Raw genomic sequence first — 19,602 nt, 5'->3', positions numbered from 1 at the left:
CCGGAACCGCGCTGCTGCAGCGGTCGGAGGTTCGAATTCTGCCTCGTGCATGGATGTGTGTGATGTCCTTAGGTTGGTTAGATTGAAGTAGTTCTAAGTCTAGGGGACTGATGACCTCAGATATTAAGTCCCGCAGTGCTTAGAGCCAGCCAAAATCTTGCACCAGCAACACTTTCGAAGTTGTGATCGGTTCTAGAGGAAGCATGGCTCAATATTTCTGCAGGGGATTTTCAACGACTTGTTGCCAAGTCAATCTGCCGCTCTTCGCCGGACAGGAGGAGGTCCGACACGATATTAGGTAGTATCCGATGACTTTTAAACCTCAATGTATACCATCAAACACCTGCGACTTGATGCAGTTATGCTTGTGATCAACATACTTTAGTTGGCAGGACAAATTCTATGAACAGACAGATGGAATGCGAATGGTATCTTCCTTTTCACACATAGAGGTGAGGTGCTCATTGAAGAATGCGAGCAGACCTTAAGTTTCGCGTCGCTGAGACGTTGTTGGCTGAGGAACATGGTCGACACGTTCATCATATGGCCCCATTGGAAGCAGAGCTACGCAGGTTTCAACATCGTACATATAAACATACAGTTCACATTAAAAAAAGGAATTACACTACTGGTCATTAAAATTGCTACACCAAGAAGAAATGCAGATGATAAACGGGTATTCATTGGACAAATATATTATACTAGAACTGACATGTGATTACATTTTCACCCAATTTGGGTGCATAGATCCTGAGAAATCAGTACTCAGAACAACGACCTCTGGCCGTAATAACGGCCTTGATACGCCTGGGCATCGAGTCAAACACAGCTTGGATGACGTGTACAGGCACAGCTACCCATGCAGCTTTAACACGATACCACAGTTCATCAAGATTAGTGACTGGCGTATTGTGACGAGCCAGTTGCTCGGCAACCATTGACCAGACGTTTTCACTTGGTAAGAGATCTGGAGAATGTGCTGGCCAGGGCAGCAGTCCAACATTTTCTGTATCCAGAAAGGACCGTACAGGACCTGCAACATGCCGTCGTACATTATCCTGCTGAAATATAGGGTTTCGCAGGGATCGAATGAAGGATAGAACCACGGAACGTAACACATCTGAAATGTAACGTCCACTGTTCAAAGTGCCGTCAGTGCGAAGAAGAGGTGGCCGAGACGTGTAAAAATGGCACCCCATACCATCACGCCGGGTGATACGCCAGTATGGCGATGACGAATACACGCTTCTAATGTGCGTTCACCGCGATGTCGCCAAACACAGATGCGACCATCATGATGCTGTAAACACAACCTGGATTCATCCGAAAAAAATGACTTATTGCCATTCGTGCACCCAGGTTCGTCGTTGAGTACACCATCTGTTGACTCAGGGATCGAGGCGTGGCTGCACGATCCGTTACAGTCTTGCGGATAAGATGCCTGTCATCTCGACTGTTAGTGATACGAGGCCGTTGGGATCCAGCACGGCGTTCCGTATTACCCTCCTGAACCTACCGATTCCGTATTCTGCTAACAGTCATTGGATCTCGACCAACGCGATCAGCAATGTCCCTATACGATAAACCGCAATCGCGATAGGCTACAATCAGACCATTATCAAAGTCGGAACGTGATGGTACGCATTTCTCCTCCTTACACGAGGCATCACAACAACGTTTCACCAGGCAACGCCGGCCAACTGCTGTTTGTGTATGAGAAATCGGTTGGAAGCTTTCCTCATATCAGCACGTTGTAGGTGTCGCCACCGGCGCCAACCTTGTGCGAATGCTCTGAAAAGCTAATCATTTTCATATCACAGCATCTTCTTCGTGTCGGTTAAATTTCGCGTCTGTAGCACTCATCTTCGTGGTGTAGCAATTTTAATGGCCAGTAGTGTACCAGAGCGATTACTTTTATGGGTGTAGAAGGATACGTAACATCCAGCAGCAAAATGGGACATGAAGTGTACAGAAAATTGCCGCACACCAACATATCTGCATGCATAGTCGTACCACTATCCAGCACGAGAGAACGCCGTGAGAGGTTGCAGGGCCCTCTCACTTCTGATTCGTTGTAATGCTACTTCATGTTCTTAGAGTATATGGTCTTTATTGCGATTTTGACTTCATACATCATGATGAAATGGTGGGCAGTAGTTAATGCTATTGTTTGCGTGCTCCAAGGAAGGATTAATGGTAAGCTTTAACTGCGTTCAAAGGAATAGGGTGCCGATTTAAATGATTGCAGTAAAAGAGCACGGCGACGATGGGCCGAGGGAAGCGTGTTTTTTCTGTGGAGCCTGGCTGGAAACATTTCCGTGCGGCCAAGTTCCATGGCCTTATTGTGCAGGCATGTTGGTCGGCGCCGGTCGGGAGGCAGCCGTGTCCACGTAGACTGACTAGCGCTGAGAAGTTGCTGCTGCAATGGCCAGGGCATTGTGGACCGGCAATAAAGCAGAGGATGTGCCCTTGTTAGGCAGGAAGCCGACAACTGTGAGCGTTCTGCGATTTTCCATGGGACACTGACGCCCAGACACAAAACATATTATGGAAGCACCAGGCTTTTAGCGAGTTTATGGCCATTCTTTGAAACTTTGAAATGGATGCAACAGGGAAGATAACAAGCTATTTATGGAGGGATGTGGTTCCATCCTGGTCGTGTTGTTAGCAAAAGACATTGTGTAAACACACGGGAAAGAGGCGCGAAGCTGAATCTTTTTTCATTTTCTCCCAATTAACTTTAAAGTCTCTGAGTGGTCAAATCGGTGTATGGAGAGCAAAGGCCGCTCTCGCAGCTAAGAATGCTGGGCTCCAGCTCGTGATTGGCTTGTGCTAAAGTGGGGGAAGTCTAAGACGTAAATGTGCTTTGCTACCTAGCTGAGGAGGAAGCGAACGGAAAGAGAAGAGATCTCACTCTTGTACTGGCCCTTCGCCGGTAAAGAACTGCAGGTCTGTTCCTAAGCGGTGAGACTTATGTCCTTTGCTAGTGTGCCACTTAGAGCCTGTGCCAGTCACCTTCTGAACCATCAGAGGTACTGCTTCTAGCATCACGCACACAACGAGTAATGCGTGGGTGTACTTATTTGTCTTGAGTCGGCCGTCTAAACATTTGACATAATCCGTCACGAATTGTCGTGGCACGGAGTCAAATTGGTTTGGCAGACCAGCGAACGGGTACACCTGCACATGGGAATCCACCAGGGTTCAGAGCCTCATAGTAAGGTACCTGCATTCCGAATCAACCGACCGTGGGACCGCGTACTTGCATTTTTCGGGCGCGCGCCATTAATAACAGACTGCGGCCGTCCATGACATCAGTAGCCGAACGTATCGTGGTGTGCCGCACTGACCAGCAGGAGGGTAAGGGATTCGCTGCTACGGCGTAGGGCTCCAGTATATGTTTCTCAGCACCCTGTTTCTTGGAACCATATTTTTCTTTTTGGAATGGTACAATATAGATGCTTGATGGTGGCGTAGTTTTTTGTGCCATGGGCCGGATTCACGTGTATGAAGTCAGATAGAGCGGTTAGTGTTCCGGTTAGTGTCGCGTGTCGATCCCCAGCTGATCACTTTGTCCACCACAGACAACATGTTAGTGAAAGCGTTTGTCAAATAAAAATGTTTGTGTGACGTTTCTCTTGTCATTTTTGTTGTCTTGTGATGTTAAGGATGAATAAATCTATTGTCATTTAAATCACAACTTCCCCCCGAATTCTGAATAACAGTACCTTCCCATTTCATTATTAAAGTCTAGATTTGAAACGTAAGTAGAATGTTTTCAGCTGTCCTACGTGAGCTGACAGAGAATACCGGCGACGACAACCTGCTACATGAACTGAACGAGCGCCACGTCGTGTAGCCGTGCAGTCTGAGGCGTCTTGTCATGGTCCGTGTGGCTGCCCCCAACGGAGATTCGAGTCCTCTCTCGGGCATGGGTGCGTGTTGTCCTTTGCGTAAGTTGGTTTAAGTTAGATCAAGTAGTGCGTAAGCCTAGGGACCGATGACCTCAGCAGTTTGGTCCCATAAGACCTTACCACAAATTTCCAGCTGAACGAGCTCCAGTCATCCTTCCGGGCGAATGGATTTAGCAACAAGAACATACAACGATTTATGGAGGCACAGTGAAAATAAAATAGACAAAGATACAGTAGAGGCCTCTTCCTGTTGATCGCTTGCCTCATAGGAGAAGCGACAGTGTAGAATAAGGCACTGCTCCGCATGGGAATTAAACCAACAATACAGAGCGATCGCAAGACCTGAGATCTGTTGAGGCCGACGAACGTTTCCGTAGATGCTCTCCACACTGCAGGTTCCTGCGAACTTTGATGAGAATGCAGCGAAATCTGTCTTGTTGAAACCTGTATACGAATTACTACACGAGTGTCGGTGCATGAACACAACGTGCGACTGGCGCACCACAACACATCAGCTACAGCTGAAGACCAACGGGACTGTGGCCGATCTATTAATTTTCACGATCGGCGTGTGCTTGCTCAGCAGCAGTGACTGCAGCAGCGAAAAATAAGAGAGGCTACAGAAATAATTAAACGCCTTAGCAGCACGGACGTGGTGGATGATTGCGTCACCGACGGGCTGACTGCCAGGGAGCCCAGTCCATCAGGCACATAAAATAATGTTGGCCAGCCAGCAGCATCATATGACCCCCGCTCAACACATAAACAAGCGTCCAGATGAGAACTGCCGGGGAGGATCAACGTCTCGCTGCAGCAAAACACTATCCCCAGGTACAAGCTGCCGACTTGCTGTTGTCTGCCAATCACATGGCACAGTAGCACAGATAGCAGCCTACTGTACAGTCGCCCTCTGTAGTAATCTTTGCTTCAGATTGTCCAGTGGCATCGGTAGTCAACATGGCAACCGAAATAAGACGTAATACATGGGAAATTCATTACCAGCAGATAGTCGGCCTGAAGAGGGTCGCTACAAAGACGGTTCGGACCACGGAAATTAGTTGCTTTTAGTGTTTCATAAGAACGCTGCCAAATATCCAAAATGATTTTATTCCGACTGACACTGGCCGTGGAAGCCTACGAACATATTAACCCCTGTTGTCGTTTCAGATTTGTCTGGGCGGTGTTAATGCTCTAGTTACTGTAGGAAAGCAGCCTACTCACGCCGTAGTAAATTCACATCAGTCTTTCCATTGTGTGCCAGCCAGTCCGCTGTAATTAGCTCTGACGTCATAAATGTTGTGCAGTACTTTAAAAATTAAGCAAATAACCTGAAACGGTTCTAGCATGTCAGGAGTAATACTAAATTACTATGTGTTGAATATCAGTTCGATAACTTTAACCATTTTCGAAATTTGGACGTTTTTCTGTAAAAATCATTGGCGCAACAGAAAAGAGCTAGAGATTTAAAAATTTATACTTAGATTCCTTTTCAATAATAATTTAATAGAAACAGTACTTTGGATCTTACAAATTAAGATTTTAGTGGAAATTCATGATTTTCTGGTTTTTGTCTTAAAAATTAAGGAAGCAAGATAGATTAAGTAGGCTAATATATAAGGCTAGGATGTTTATATTTAAGTAGAATGGAGATCCGCTATAACCATAAAGATGTGAGAAGTTTCACTTGAATAACTATAAAACTATAGCGATAGCGTATCTCCAAAGGGCAAGTTCAGGGCTCGTCTACTGCGTGCAGTGTAATTAAATTAATTCTCTCGGCCAAAATATTTAACTTAGCCACATTAAACTTTTATTATGGTTACTTACTTGTGTGCTGAATGCACATTTAAATTGAGAGCTTCATCGGCCATCAGCAAAAGAAGCTATGATTTATTCAATAACTTAATGTGGTGCATTACTAGCCCAGCGGTTAGTCGGGAGAGCCGATTTGATCAGGCGTTCCCTTAGCCGTCCGCACCGCGGCTTTATATATAAGAACGCTGCGCGAGGAAAAAAGGCCCCAGTTCTCTCCAGACGCTGAATAGCACGCCATGTGTGTCGGGAGTCGCGTCGCGTCGGTATCATTGCTATAGACAGCCTCGGATGCCGTATTAAGTTACTCGGGATACGCGTAACCATGAAATCATTTTCGAGTGAAGTGTTAATTCTGGGATGACTTTAATTATCTAGCTTCAGTTTGCGTATGTCGTATTTTCACGTGACGCCGCGGGACAAACATTCTACCATTATTTAGCGTGGCGTTTGATGAGCATTATCATCAAATTATGGCGAGCATTCATTTAAACATTTAATTTGGACAGTTATAGTTGTATCAGCGCATTAGACGCTGAACTGCTCTGTTAGTCAGGTTGTGTGGATTTTTTTTTCATCTGTGACTTTCAGAATACAACGTTTTTTTTCACGATCGTTTTTGATTATGAATCCCAGACAATCTCCTAATTCCTCAGAGCTATAAGCTGTAGCTATAAGTGTATTTCTCAGATGAAGTGGGCACTAGGAATTCTAATTACAGGCTTCACGTTTTGCTAATCAGTTTCTGGTTGCCAATACTGTAGTTAGAGAGCCAGTGTTGAGAACGGCAAAAGACAGCATAAATAATAGGAACTGGTTTTGCATTCAGGAGCATTTATATAAACAAATAATTTCACCAGCCGCCCCACATTATGTATGCGGTTTGTCTGTCTTGGATAGTTACAACATAAGCGAATGTGTCATCATCTGTAGTGTAGCAAAATTTCTGCGTATACGTCGCCTGCATTGGAGTAATGAAGATTTAACAATTCGTCTACTGTCTCTGTTAGTGTGTGAGATGGCATGACGACTCTTTGTTTAATATGCAAAGCAATGCACTTGTATTTTCATCCAAATCCATCTTGCTGCATGGCAGTACGTCAACCAACACCAAAACAATTGTGGGCGGGGGGGGGGGGGGGGAGGAAGTGTGAACTGTAGTGATAACCCACGATTGGTACGTGCGACTTACATTTTCTGAGATTACCTATTACCAAAATTTCAAAGTACTCCAATAAAAGTTCAATCCCGCGTCCGACCACCCTGATTTAGGCTTTCCGTGATTTCCCTAAATCGCTCCAGGCAAATGCCGGGATGGTGCCTTTGAAAGGGTACGGCCGACTTCCTTCCCCGTCCTTCCCTAATCCGATGAGACCGATGGCCTCGCTGTTTGGTCCCCTTCCCCAAACAATCTAACCCCAACCTAACTCCAACAAAAAGTTTCTTCACAGGAAGCAGATACTGAATTTCCGGTTCTTTAACCTTCGCCTTTTTTACAGAAGTGTCAATATGGTAAATCAAAACTGGCTGTGGGCTTCACTTTCCCCATTCTCAGCCCAATATTAATAATATGATTTTAGCATTTTATATCAACACGCAATTACTATTTTTTTTTTGTTAGTCGGTTTGTACTGATCAACCAGCATCAAATTCCACCTTCGTTTCTCTGTTGTTTACGGTTCTTGCGTCTTGCCATCTTCTCCAAACGTTTCTGTCCTCTGCTGTCAATCTGAAGTTGGATGGTAGGATATGAAGAGCACGCAGGTTGCCTAGTGTGGCGCTGTAATTACTGGCGTGGAAGATGTGACTAATGAGGAGATTATTGTAGTTGGACTGCCTTTTAGTATGGACTTCGCTGGACCTGTGCTCTAATACCTTGTCATCAGGATTTCAACCTTTGGATCCCTTCGAAGATAATTTTTTTTCCCAAACACATGTCTTGCTGTTGTTACGGATAATTTAACATTTTGTGTTACCACGTCTTTCTTGACCTCTTTGATTCAGCATATTTCCCATTTCATTTCCCACAGATATTTTTGTATTAATTTGGTTAATCTGTTCCCAATAATTCTATAAATAAGTCTAAATAATACTAACAACCACTTCATCATTATACTGATATTTCCTGCATATTCTGACTGATTTTCTCACGATTTTTGATTTTCCAGAACTCCTGTGACTGTATTACATTATTTATCTTATAATCCTTCTTTCTAGTGTGTCCAATGTTCAAAGTCCGGTTGTTATATATACACGCGCCTGTGAACCCGCTATTTTAGCCACTACACTGTATTAACTTACTTTCAGGTTCGTAGAGATGCGTGTCTTTTACAGGAGTTTATAGCAGACCTTTCAAACCCAATTTGTCATTGTATTATTATTATTATTATTATTATTATTATTATTATTATTATTATTATTCAGTGTCTCTAATCATATTTCATTTAAGGTGGCAATGTTACAGTCATTGTATTGAATAAAAATTAAAATGAGATAAATGAGGATAGTTGGGAATCTGGAAGTTCACTTGTAGTGTACAATGTTGACGGGCTGTGGAGAAAATCTCTGTCCACTGTTACAGTTGTAACGAATGTGATGTAAATAAGTATTTGATTTTTAGTGTTTGAAGAATCTCTAGCACTAAAATTGACATAGAGGAATGTCTTGTTGGTCTTATTAAATTAAAATTTTTCTCTTTTTTCCGTGAAAGTGTTGTCATATTGTTCAAAGACGGTAAATGTAAATAGTGCGGTACAGTAACACTACGATGCAACACGTGAACTGTGCTATCTACATCTACATCTACATCCATACTCCGCAAGCCACCTGACGGTGTGTGGCGAAGGGTACCTTGAGTACCTCTATCGGTTCTCCCTTCTATTCCATTCTCGTATTGTTCGTGGAAAGAAAGATTGTCGGTATGCCTCTGTGTGGGCTCTAATCTCTCTGATTTTATCCTCATGGTCTCTTCGCGAGATATACGTAGGAGGGAGCAATATACTGCTTGACTCCTCGGTGAAGGTATGTTCTCGAAACTTTAACAAAAGTACCGGGCTACTGAGCGTTTCTCCTGCAGAGCCTTCCACTGGAGTTTATCTATCATCTCCGCAACGCTTTATCGATTACTAAATGATCCTGTACCGAAGCGCGCTGCTCTCCGTTGGATCTTCGCTATCTCTTGTATCAACCCTATCTGGTACGGATCCCACACTGTTGAGCAATATTCAAGCAGTGGGCGGACAAGTGTACTGTAAGCTACTTCCTTTGTTTTCGGATTGCATTTACTTAGGATTCTTGCGATGAATGGGATCTGCTTTACCGACGATCAACATTATATGGTCATTCCATTTTAAATCACTCCTAATGCCTACTCCCAGGTAATTTATGGAATTAACTGCTTCCAGTTGCTGACCTGCTATGTTGTAGCTATATGATAAAGGATCTTTCTTTCTATGTGTTCGCAGCACATTATACTTGTGCACATTGAGATTCAATTGCCATTCCCTGCACCATGTGTCAAATCGCTGCAGATCCTCCCGCATTTCAGTACAATTTTCCATTGTTACAACCTCTCGATATACTACAGCATCATCCACAAAAAGCCTCAGTGAACTTCCGATGTTATCCACAAGGTCATTTATGTATATTGTGAATAGCAACGGTGCTACGACACTCCCCTGCGGCACACCTGAAATCACTCTTACTTCAGAAGACTTCTCTCCATTGAAAATGACATGCTGCGTTCTGTTATCTAGAAACTCTTCAATCCAATCACACAATTGGTCTGATAGTCCATATGCTCTTACTTTGTTCATTAAACGACTGTGGGGAACTGCATCGAACGCCTTGCGGAAGTCGAGAAACACGGCATATACCTGGAAACCCGTGTCTATGGCCCTCCGAGTCTCGTGGACGAAAAGCGCGAGCTGAGTTTCACACAACCGTCTTTTTTCGAAGCCCATGCTGATTCCTACAGAGTAGATTTCTAGTTCCAGAAAAGTCATTATACTCGAACATAATACGTATTCCAAAATTCTACAATTTGATCGACGTTAGAGATATAGGTCTATAGTTCTGCACATCTGTTCAACGTCCCTTCTTGAAAACGGGGATGACCTGTGCCCTTTTCCAATCCTTTGGAACGCTACGCTCTTTTAGAGACCTACGGTACACCGCTGCAATAAGGGGCGGGGGGAGGGACAAGTTCCTTCGCGTACTCTGTGTAAAATCGAACTGGAATCCCATCAGGTAAAGCGGCCTTTCCTCTTTTGAGCGATTTTAATTGTTTCTCTATCCCTCTGTCGTCTATTTTGGTATCTGCCATTTTGTCATCTGTGCTATTACAGCAGGCGCATGTTGGCTAGGAAATGACCATCGGTAGTCGGTTTTTCAAAACAAGACCATGTCAGTACTGTTCTGCTACATATCCACATACTGTAAAGGTGCCCCTGCTGTGTGTGATGCTCCGCAGCAGAGGTTCCAGAAATTGCTGGAACTGCCGGCAGCGGCTCCAGTTCCACACGTTCACTGACGCAGCCACTCGTGCGCGACGTGTGGGTGTGGACTCTTCTCGTGAGATGGAAGAGAGTGGCGCCAGAGGAAGAACGAATATTAAAAGTGCGCGCCTGATTAACATACGTATAATGGAAGCGTCGCCTGGAGCGAGCGACCAGCGCCACTCAGTGGCTGCGGCAGTTCTGCGAACTGGCGACAGCCCCGCGGCAGATTCCCCTCACTCACTCGGCGCAGCTCTGCCCACACACTCCAGCACTTTGCTCTGCCTCAGAGTTTCGTAACCACTGCTGCAGCCACACAGCCCACTTTTTCTGCTGAACTTGGCCCTTAACCTGAATGTCTATGCATAGTCAAACGCACGAAAGAACAATTTTTAATTTCGTGCCAGTGTGTGCAATGTACGTAGTCTCAACGGCACAGGGGAGACGGCAACTCCAGGGCACTTTTGCCTTCGGGGAAATGCATGATGCAACAATGTGGGTCTTTTAAACGCAATGTTTTTAATTTTCTTCCACACTGAAGAGATACAACGTACTGGGAAAAATAATGTTTTGTAGGAAGACAGTCACAAACATTTTATTGTTCATTTAATATTTTTTTCGACAGTCTGGCTCAGGTGACATCCTCCCACAATTTCTTATCAAGTCTGGCAAATATACCAAAATATGGTTAACAAAGTTCTTCACATCACTACTGCAGACAGGAAACATACCCCAAGAACTTAAACGTGCCAAGATAATTGCCCTCCTAAAGCCAGGTAAACCGGGAAATCTACCGCAGAACTACCGGCCCATAGCACTGCTTAGCATGATGTACAAACTTCTGAAACGGGTACCACTTAACAGGATCGGTCAGACAATACTCACGGCCATCCCAGTGGAACAAGCTGGCTTTCGTCCCAACCAAAGCTGTGCAGACCAAGTCCTGGCCCTTACAACACATACTGAAGCGGGATTCCAAAATAAACTAAAAACATCTGTGGCCTTCATTGACTTGTCTGCAGCCTATGATACCGTCTGGAGACAAGGCCTACTCTATAAACTGATGAAAATACACTCCTGGAAATTGAAATTAGAACACCGTGAATTCATTGTCCCAGGAAGGGGAAACTTTATTGACACATTCCTGGGGTCAGATACATCACATGATCACACTGACAGAACCACAGGCACATAGACACAGGCGACAGAGCATGCACAATGTCGGCACTAGTACAGTGTATATCCACCTTTCGCAGCAATTCAGGCTGCTATTCTCCCATGGAGACGATCGTAGAGATGCTGGATGTAGTCCTGTGGAACGGCTTGCCATGCCATTTCCACCTGGCGCCTCAGTTGGACCAGCGTTCGTGCTGGACGTGCAGACCCCGTGAGACGACGCTTCATCCAGTCCCAAACATGCTCAATGGGGGACAGATCCGGAGATCTTGCTGGCCAGGGTAGTTGACTTACACCTTCTAGAGCACGTTGGGTGGCACGGGATACATGCGGACGTGCATTGTCCTGTTGGAACAGCAAGTTCCCTTGCCGGTCTAGGAATGGTAGAACGATGGGTTCGATGACGGTTTGGATGTACCGTGCACTATTCAGTGTCCCCTCGACGATCACCAGTGGTGTACGGCCAGTGTAGGAGATCGCTCCCCACACCATGATGCCGGGTGTTGGCCCTGTGTGCCTCGGTCGTATGCAGTCCTGATTGTGGCGCTCACCTGCACGGCGCCAAACACGCATACGACCATCATTGGCACCAAGGCAGAAGCGACTCGCATCGCTGAAGACGACACGTCTCCATTCGTCCCTCCATTCACGCCTGTCGCGACACCACTGGAGGCGGGCTGCACGATGTTGGGGCGTGAGCGGAAGACGGCCTAACGGTGTGCGGGACCGTAGCCCAGCTTCATGGAGACGGTTGCGAATGGTCCTCGCCGATACCCCAGGAGCAACAGTGTCCCTAATTTGCTGGGAAGTGGCGGTGCGGTCCCCTACGGCACTGCGTAGGATCCTACGGTCTTGGCGTGCATCCGTGCGTCGCTGCGGTCCGGTCCCAGGTCGACGGGCACGTGCACCTTCCGCCGACCACTGGCGACAACATCGATGTACTGTGGAGACCTCACGCCCCACGTGTTGAGCAATTCGGCGGTACGTCCACCCGGCCTCCCGCATGCCCACTATACGCCCTCGCTCAAAGTCTGTCAACTGCACATACGGTTCACGTCCACGCTGTCGCGGGATGCTACCAGTGTTAAAGACTGCGATGGAGCTCCGTATGCCACGGCAAACTGGCTGACACTGACGGCGGCGATGCACAAATGCTGCGCAGCTAGCGCCATTCGACGGCCAACACCGCGGTTCCTGGTGTGTCCGCTGTGCCGTGCGTGTGATCATTGCTTGTACAGCCCTCTCGCAGTGTTCGGAGCAAGTATGGTGGGTCTGACACACCGGTGTCAATGTGTTCTTTTTTCCATTTCCAGGAGTGTAATTCCCTGTCATAAAATGACAAAGCCTGTTGGTAACATGATTGCCAACAGAGGATTCCAGGTCGTCATGGGAAACAAAGTCAGCAGCCAGAAATTCCTTCAAAATGGCTTACCTCAAGGCTCGGTATTAGCCCAACTGCTTTTCAGCCTATACATCGCTGACATGCCAGGAAGAGCTTGTATGAAATTTGGCTACGCTGATGACTGGGCAATTGCAACAAGGCACGCCGATTTTGATGCAATGGAAGAAACCCTGTCACCCGATCTGTCTGCCGTGGCAGCACACTTCCGTAAATGGAGGCTTAGGCCTAACGCTACGAAGACAGAAGAAACTCGCTTACACCTTTATAACAGAGAAGCCGACAGAGCCCTGGGAGTATACCTTGACGACATGCACCTCAACCACAAAAAGGAGCCACGGTACTTAGGGGCCACGTTAGACAGAACCTTGTCATTGAAATCACACCTTACAAAAACAGCCGCCAAGGTGAGACCAAGAACCACCTGGGGATCAACGGCAACAACTCTGAGGGCGTCTGCACTGAGCCTGGTATACTCTGCGGCGGAGTACTGTGCACCAGTATGGCTAAACCGTAGTCATGTGAACAAAATCGATGTCGAACTTATCAGCACAGTGCGCATTATTTCAGGAACCGTTAGGTCTACTCCTAACATATGGCTACCTGTCCTGAGTCATATACTACCCCCAAAAATACGACGAGAAGCTGCCTTTGTCAGAGAAAATACAACAAGATCGAAGCAAACCCTGAACTACCGGTACACATCGATATACCTGATCTGAGTACCAAGAGGCTTCGTTCAAGACATCCTCCTCTTGCTCTCGACAGCCTCACTGGGTCTGACAACTCCTGGAGAAGAGAATGTCTCCAGAATGCCCCAACAACTTGCCACCTAATACCTTGTATTACCGAGGCAGTACCTGGGTTTGATCAATCCCGCAAGATCTGGTCAACTCTGAACCGATTAAGAACTGGGCACGGAAGATGTGTTGACTCGCTCTCAAATGGGGACTGCTGTCTTCGCCAGCATGTGACTGCGGCGCTCCTAAGCAGACCATCCAACACATTAGAGAAGAATGCAGTGCTAGAGCGTTCAGTGGGGTCTTTGAAGAATTCCTCGTGGCATCCCAAAGATCCATTGAATACATACAAGGACTAGATGTAATTTTATGTACTGTAGAATAACGTGATCCAATACTGAAATGTACTTAAATGCCTAAATATAAATAAATAAATTTCTTCGACACAATCACAAAAATATTTTATACTGTTAACTGCTATTGGCTGCCATTGGCCATCATCCAATCGATTGACAAAGCATTTCTTGGTTTCTGCCTAGTGCTGCTTTCAATCCTTCTGACGATGGCCATGGATGGCTGATACTGGAAAACAGAACAAAATGTTTTCTCTGACTTTTTCGAATAAAATAGTACTCGTAGAAGAAGTGAACTTACAGGCTATCAATACGAGCATACGGTGGGAAAATGGAATACACAACGCGTAGGGAGAAACTTGGCTGAGAGCTCGAGCCAACGGGAACACGAGGAGAAATAATTGTAGCAAACCGCCAGCTTGTGTTAATACCTGTCTTATTCCCTTAACAAGAATGTGAAGGAGACTCTGTGTAGCAGACTGGTGTCAGTGACATATGCTTGCAAAAGCTGAACTGCAGTGCAAGTATAAATTAGTAAACTCTCAATAGAGAACCACGGACGGTAACAACTCGCGAAGCAGGTAACTTATCCTTTTTTGTGATTTTGTTTAATTCTTTCACTCCTCTTACTTATTCCTTTCCTCATCATCATCTCGTTTAATATTCGCAATTTTTTTTTCATTTGTAAAAGGTGTACAAGTTTACTTCCGGCGTTTTTTCCCAACATTTCAGGCTTTAATGAAACAAACTGGTTAGACATGTATCAATCAAAGCATTTTCCATTGTTGGCCACTACTTCCTCCCATCTTTCGGGCAGTGTACGAAACCCAAGTCCAAAAAATTGTTCATCTTTTGAAGCGATCCACGAATCGATCCATTTTGTGACTCCTTCATTTGATCGGAAGTGCTGATCAGCCAGGCCATGCGCCATTGACCTAAACAGGTGATAGTCACAGGGAGCAATGTGTGGAGAATACGGCGGGTGGGGTAGGACTTCCCATTTTAACGTTTCCAAGTACGTTTTAACCTCTATTGCCACGTGGGGTCGAGTGTTGTGCTGCAAAATCACTTTATCGTGCCTCTCGCTGTATTACAGCCGTTTGTCTTTTAATGCTCTGCTCAAACGCATTAATTGCGTTCTATAACGAGCACCTGTGATTGTTTCACTTGGTTTTAACACCTCATAGTACACGACACCGAGCTGGTCCCACCAAATGCAGAGCATGATTTTGGAGCCTTGAATATTTGGTTTGGCCGTCGACGTGGAAGCATGGCCGGGATATCCCCATGATTTTTTGCGTTTAGGGTTATCGTAATGAACCCCGGTCAAAATACGACGCAGAAATCCCTTTCGTTTTTGCCTCTAAAGCAACTGTTCACAAACACACAAACGTCGTTCAACGTCTCTGGTTTCAGCTCACACGGGACCCAAGTTCCTTCTTTTTGAATCATGCCCATAGCCATTAGATATTTTGAAATGGCTTGCTGTGTCACTCCCAGTAACCGTGACAATTCTTTTTGAGTTTGACGCGAGTCTTCACTCAGCAATATCTCCAGTTCTGCATTTTCTAAAACATTCTCTCTTCCAGCACTATGCCGGTCTACGACGTTAAAATCGCAGTTCTTGAAGCGTTGAAATCATTCACGACACGTTCTTTCACTAATAGCGTCCTTACCATACGTACTTGAGAGCATTCGACGAGACTCAGCCGCTGTTTTCTTCATATCGAAACAAAACAATAATACCTCCCGCAAAAGAGGAGAATTACGGTCGTAAACTGACATTTTCAATCAAGAACAACTTTATGATGCAGACACAAATCGACTAATGTTTGGATGAGGTTATGTTGACCGAGGCCCAAGCTAACTACCTGACCTCTGCGATCTGTTTCTTTCGACCGCTACTTACCGTTGTCGCCACCTATCGGCAAACGGTGGAAGCAAAGTTCCACATGTTGTAATTTTGGTCAGTAGACTGCTATTAACAGAAACTGAAATGCATATTCCCATCAAGTGTAATAGGCCCTACATAAGACACCTAACTGAATAAATTACATATTAAAGAAGAACAAGAACATCGCACTTATGGCAAGTGTTGGCATACAGAATAATGTAAAATTAGTAGATGGGCACGTTATAATAGTAGAGTGCTGACAAAACATGCCACTAAAACGTGGCTGAAAGAAAAAAGTGTGTTATCTATAACAATCTGAACACAGTCGCAGGCCTCATTTACCTAGCAAATAACGTGGACAAACTGAAGATATGTTAAGTACTCGACCATAACGGGACATAATGGACTCTTCCGCTTCCATTATTACACAATTTGCCAGAACATCAGTTTTCTAATTAATGCAGTGCGATGCAATTCAGCTTAAAAAAAAAAAAAAATCCCCACGAAATACCGCCTTTGAGTCTCAGATGATTTTTAAAGTGCTGGTAACTACGAAACACAATACACTTTTCAATAATACCGCTGGTAGCTGAGTGTGTAGCATGTTGGTCTAGTAGTTGTGAAGCTGGATTGATTCTCACTAAGAGCGATTTATTTTTACATTGATCCGAATCCGATTTTTATTGTCAAATGCAAATGTTAATAAAAAATTTTCAAGCATAATTTGTTAATAAGGATAACATACATTTATTTTCTGTTCCTAATGCGAAGAAAAATAAATTTATAATTGGCACAGAAATGCGAAAATAAAAGATAAAATAAAATACTTTTTCATTTCTAGAGATTTTATTTTTCATTTAACAATAAGTCATTTCATATGACTGTATCCAATTTTAATTTATTTTTATTCCACTGCTAATAAAAACAAAAGATGTTATTTTTACTGAAAAAATATGAATGGCACTGATTTCCTAGTTGCTAGAGCCCTAGAGTCCACCCATTCAGGTCCGTGATTCAGTCTTGGGTAGGGGAAGGGATTTTCTTCCCGCTTCAGTCCCTCCCCTCCCCCCTCCACCAAGACTGGCCTATATCTACTCAGACTGCTACCAGATGAGAACTTATAACCTTTCCCGAACTAAAAAGGTGGCCCCAGGGCGATGGGCTCACTTCCCTCAGCCCACAAGTGGCTCCGCGGAGAAAGGCTGTACCTTGCCTGCATTCAGACGCTATCTTTTTATTTGTTAATGAATATTCCCATTTGATAGTAAATAAATGCTTCACAGAAAATTAAAAGCCGGCGACTTCGTGATTAATATATTACGCTACTAACTTGTCTACGAATTTTATTGACGTGTGTCAAAAGCTTTGTAATTAACCGCCGTCGGGAATCTTCTACCTACCACAATTTTTTGCGTTTTTTTACAGAACTGTGCCGTGTTGCTTTAAGAAACTGTTGTTGTTGTCGTTGTTGTAGTCTTCAGTCCTGAGACTGGTTTGATGCAGCTTTACATGCTACTCTATCCTGTACAAGTTTCTTCATCGCCCAGTACCTACTGCTAACTACATCCTTCTGAATCTACTTAGTGTATTCATCTCTTGGTCTCTCTCTACGATTTTTACCCTCCACGCTGCCCTCCAATACTAAAGTGGTGATCCCTTGATGCCTCAGAACATATCCTACCAACCGATCCCTTCTTCTAGTTAAGCTGTGCCACAAACTCCTCTTTTCCCCAATTCTATTCAATACCTCCTCATTAGTTATGTAATCTACCCATCTAATCATCAGCATTCTTCTGTAGCACCAGATTTCGAAAGCTTCAATTTTCTTCCTGTCTAAAATATTTATCATCCATGTTTCACTTCCATACATGGCTACACTCCATATAAATACTTTCAGAAACGACTTCCTGGCACTTAAATCTATACTCGATGTTAAGAAATTTCTCATCTTCAGAAACACTTTCCTTGCCATTGCCAGTCTACATTTTATATCCTCTCTACTTCGACCATCATCAGTTATTTTGCTCCCCAAATAGCAAAACTCCTTTACTACTTTAAGTGTCTCATTTCCTAACCTAATTCCCTCAGCATCACCCGACTTAATTCAACTACATTCCATTATCCTCGTTTTGCATTTGTTGATGTTCATCTGATATCCTCCTTTCATGAAACTGTCCATTCCGTTCAACTGCTCTTCCAAGTCCTTTGCTGTCTCTGACAGAATTACAATGTCATCGGCGAACCTCAAAGTTTTTGTTTCTTCTCCATGGATTTTAATACCTAATCCGAATTTTTCTTTTGTTTGCTTTACTGCTTGCTCAATATACAGATTGAGTAACATCGGGGAGAGGCTACAACCCTGTCTCACTCCCTTCCCAACCACTGCTTCCCTTTCATGTCCCTCAAATCTTATAACTGCCATCTGGTTTCTGTTCAAAATGTAAATAGTCTTTCGCTCCCTGTATTTTACCCTGCCACTTTGAGAATTTGAAAGGGAGTATTCCAGTCAACATTGTCAAAAGCTTTCTCTAAGTCTGCAAATGCTAGAAACGTAGGTTTGCCTTTCCTTAATCTTGCTTCTAAGATAAGTCGTAGGGTCAGTATTGCCTCACGTGTTCCAACATTTCTACGGAATCCAAACTGATCTTCCCAGAGGTCAGCTTCTAACAGTTTTTCCATTCGTCTGTAAAGAATTCGTGTTAGTATTTTGCAGCTGTGACTTATTAAACTAATAGTTCGGTAATTTTCACATCTGTCAACACCTGCTTTCTTTGGGATTGGAATTATTATATTCTTGTTGAAGTCCGAGGGAATTTTGCCTGTCTCATACATCTTGCTCACCAGATGGTAGAGTTTTGGTAGGACTGGCTTTCCCAAGGCTGTCAGTAGTTCTAATGGAATGTTGTCTACTCCCGGGGCCTTGTTTCGACTTAGGTCTTTCAGTGCTCTGTCAAACTCTTCACGCAGTATCATATCTCCCATTTCATCTTCATCTACATCCTCTCCCATTTCCATAATATTTTCCTCAAGTACATCGCCTTTGTATAGGCCCTCTATATACTCCTTTCACCTTTCTGCTTTCCATCTAAGCTCTTGATATTCGTACAAGTGGTTCTCTTTTCTCCAAAAGTCTCTCTAATTTTCCTGTAGGCAGTATCTATCTTACCCCTCGTGAGATAAGCCTCTACGACCTTACATTTGTCCTCTGGCCATCCCTGCTTAGCCATTTTGCACTTCCTGTCGATGTCATTTTTGAGACGTTTGTATTCCTTTTTACCTGCTTCATTTACTGCATTTTTATATTTTCTCCTTTCATCAATTACATTCAATATTTCTTCTGTCACCCAAGGATTCCTACTAGCCCTCGTCTTTTTACCTACTTGATCCTCTGCTGCCTTCACTACTTCATCCCTCAAAGCTACCCATTCTTCTTCTACTGTACTTCTTTCCCCCATTACTGTCAATTGTTCCCATATGCTCTCTCTGAAACTCTGTACAACCTCTGGTTTAGTCAGTTTATCCAGGTCCCATCACCTTAAATTCCCACCTTTTTGCAGTTTCTTCAGTTTTAATCTACAATTCATAACCAATAGATTGTGGTCAGAGTCCACATCTGCCCCTGGAAATGTCTTACAATTTAAAACCTGGTTCCTAAATCTCTGACGTACTATTATATAACCTATCTGATACCTTCTAGTATCTCCAGGATTCTTCCATGTATACAACCTTCTTTTATGATTCTTGAACCAGGTGTTAGTTATGATTAAGTCATGCTCTGTGCAAAATTCTACCAGACGGCTTCCTCTTTTATTTCTTAC

General features: G+C 44.2%; 1 protein-coding gene across 1 annotated transcript in view; it reads right to left on the bottom strand.

Moving 5' to 3' along the window:
• Positions 1-19,602, bottom strand: part of LOC124606491 — a 286,812-nt gene that overhangs the window by 248,885 nt on the left and 18,325 nt on the right. The gene's annotated exons all lie outside the window — the stretch shown is intronic.

This window comes from Schistocerca americana, chromosome 3 (assembly GCF_021461395.2).
Source record: "Schistocerca americana isolate TAMUIC-IGC-003095 chromosome 3, iqSchAmer2.1, whole genome shotgun sequence".
Taxonomy (NCBI): Eukaryota; Metazoa; Arthropoda; class Insecta; order Orthoptera; family Acrididae; genus Schistocerca; species Schistocerca americana.
The sequence above is the reverse complement of the archived record's forward strand: the minus strand, read 5'-3'. Positions and strand labels throughout refer to the sequence as shown.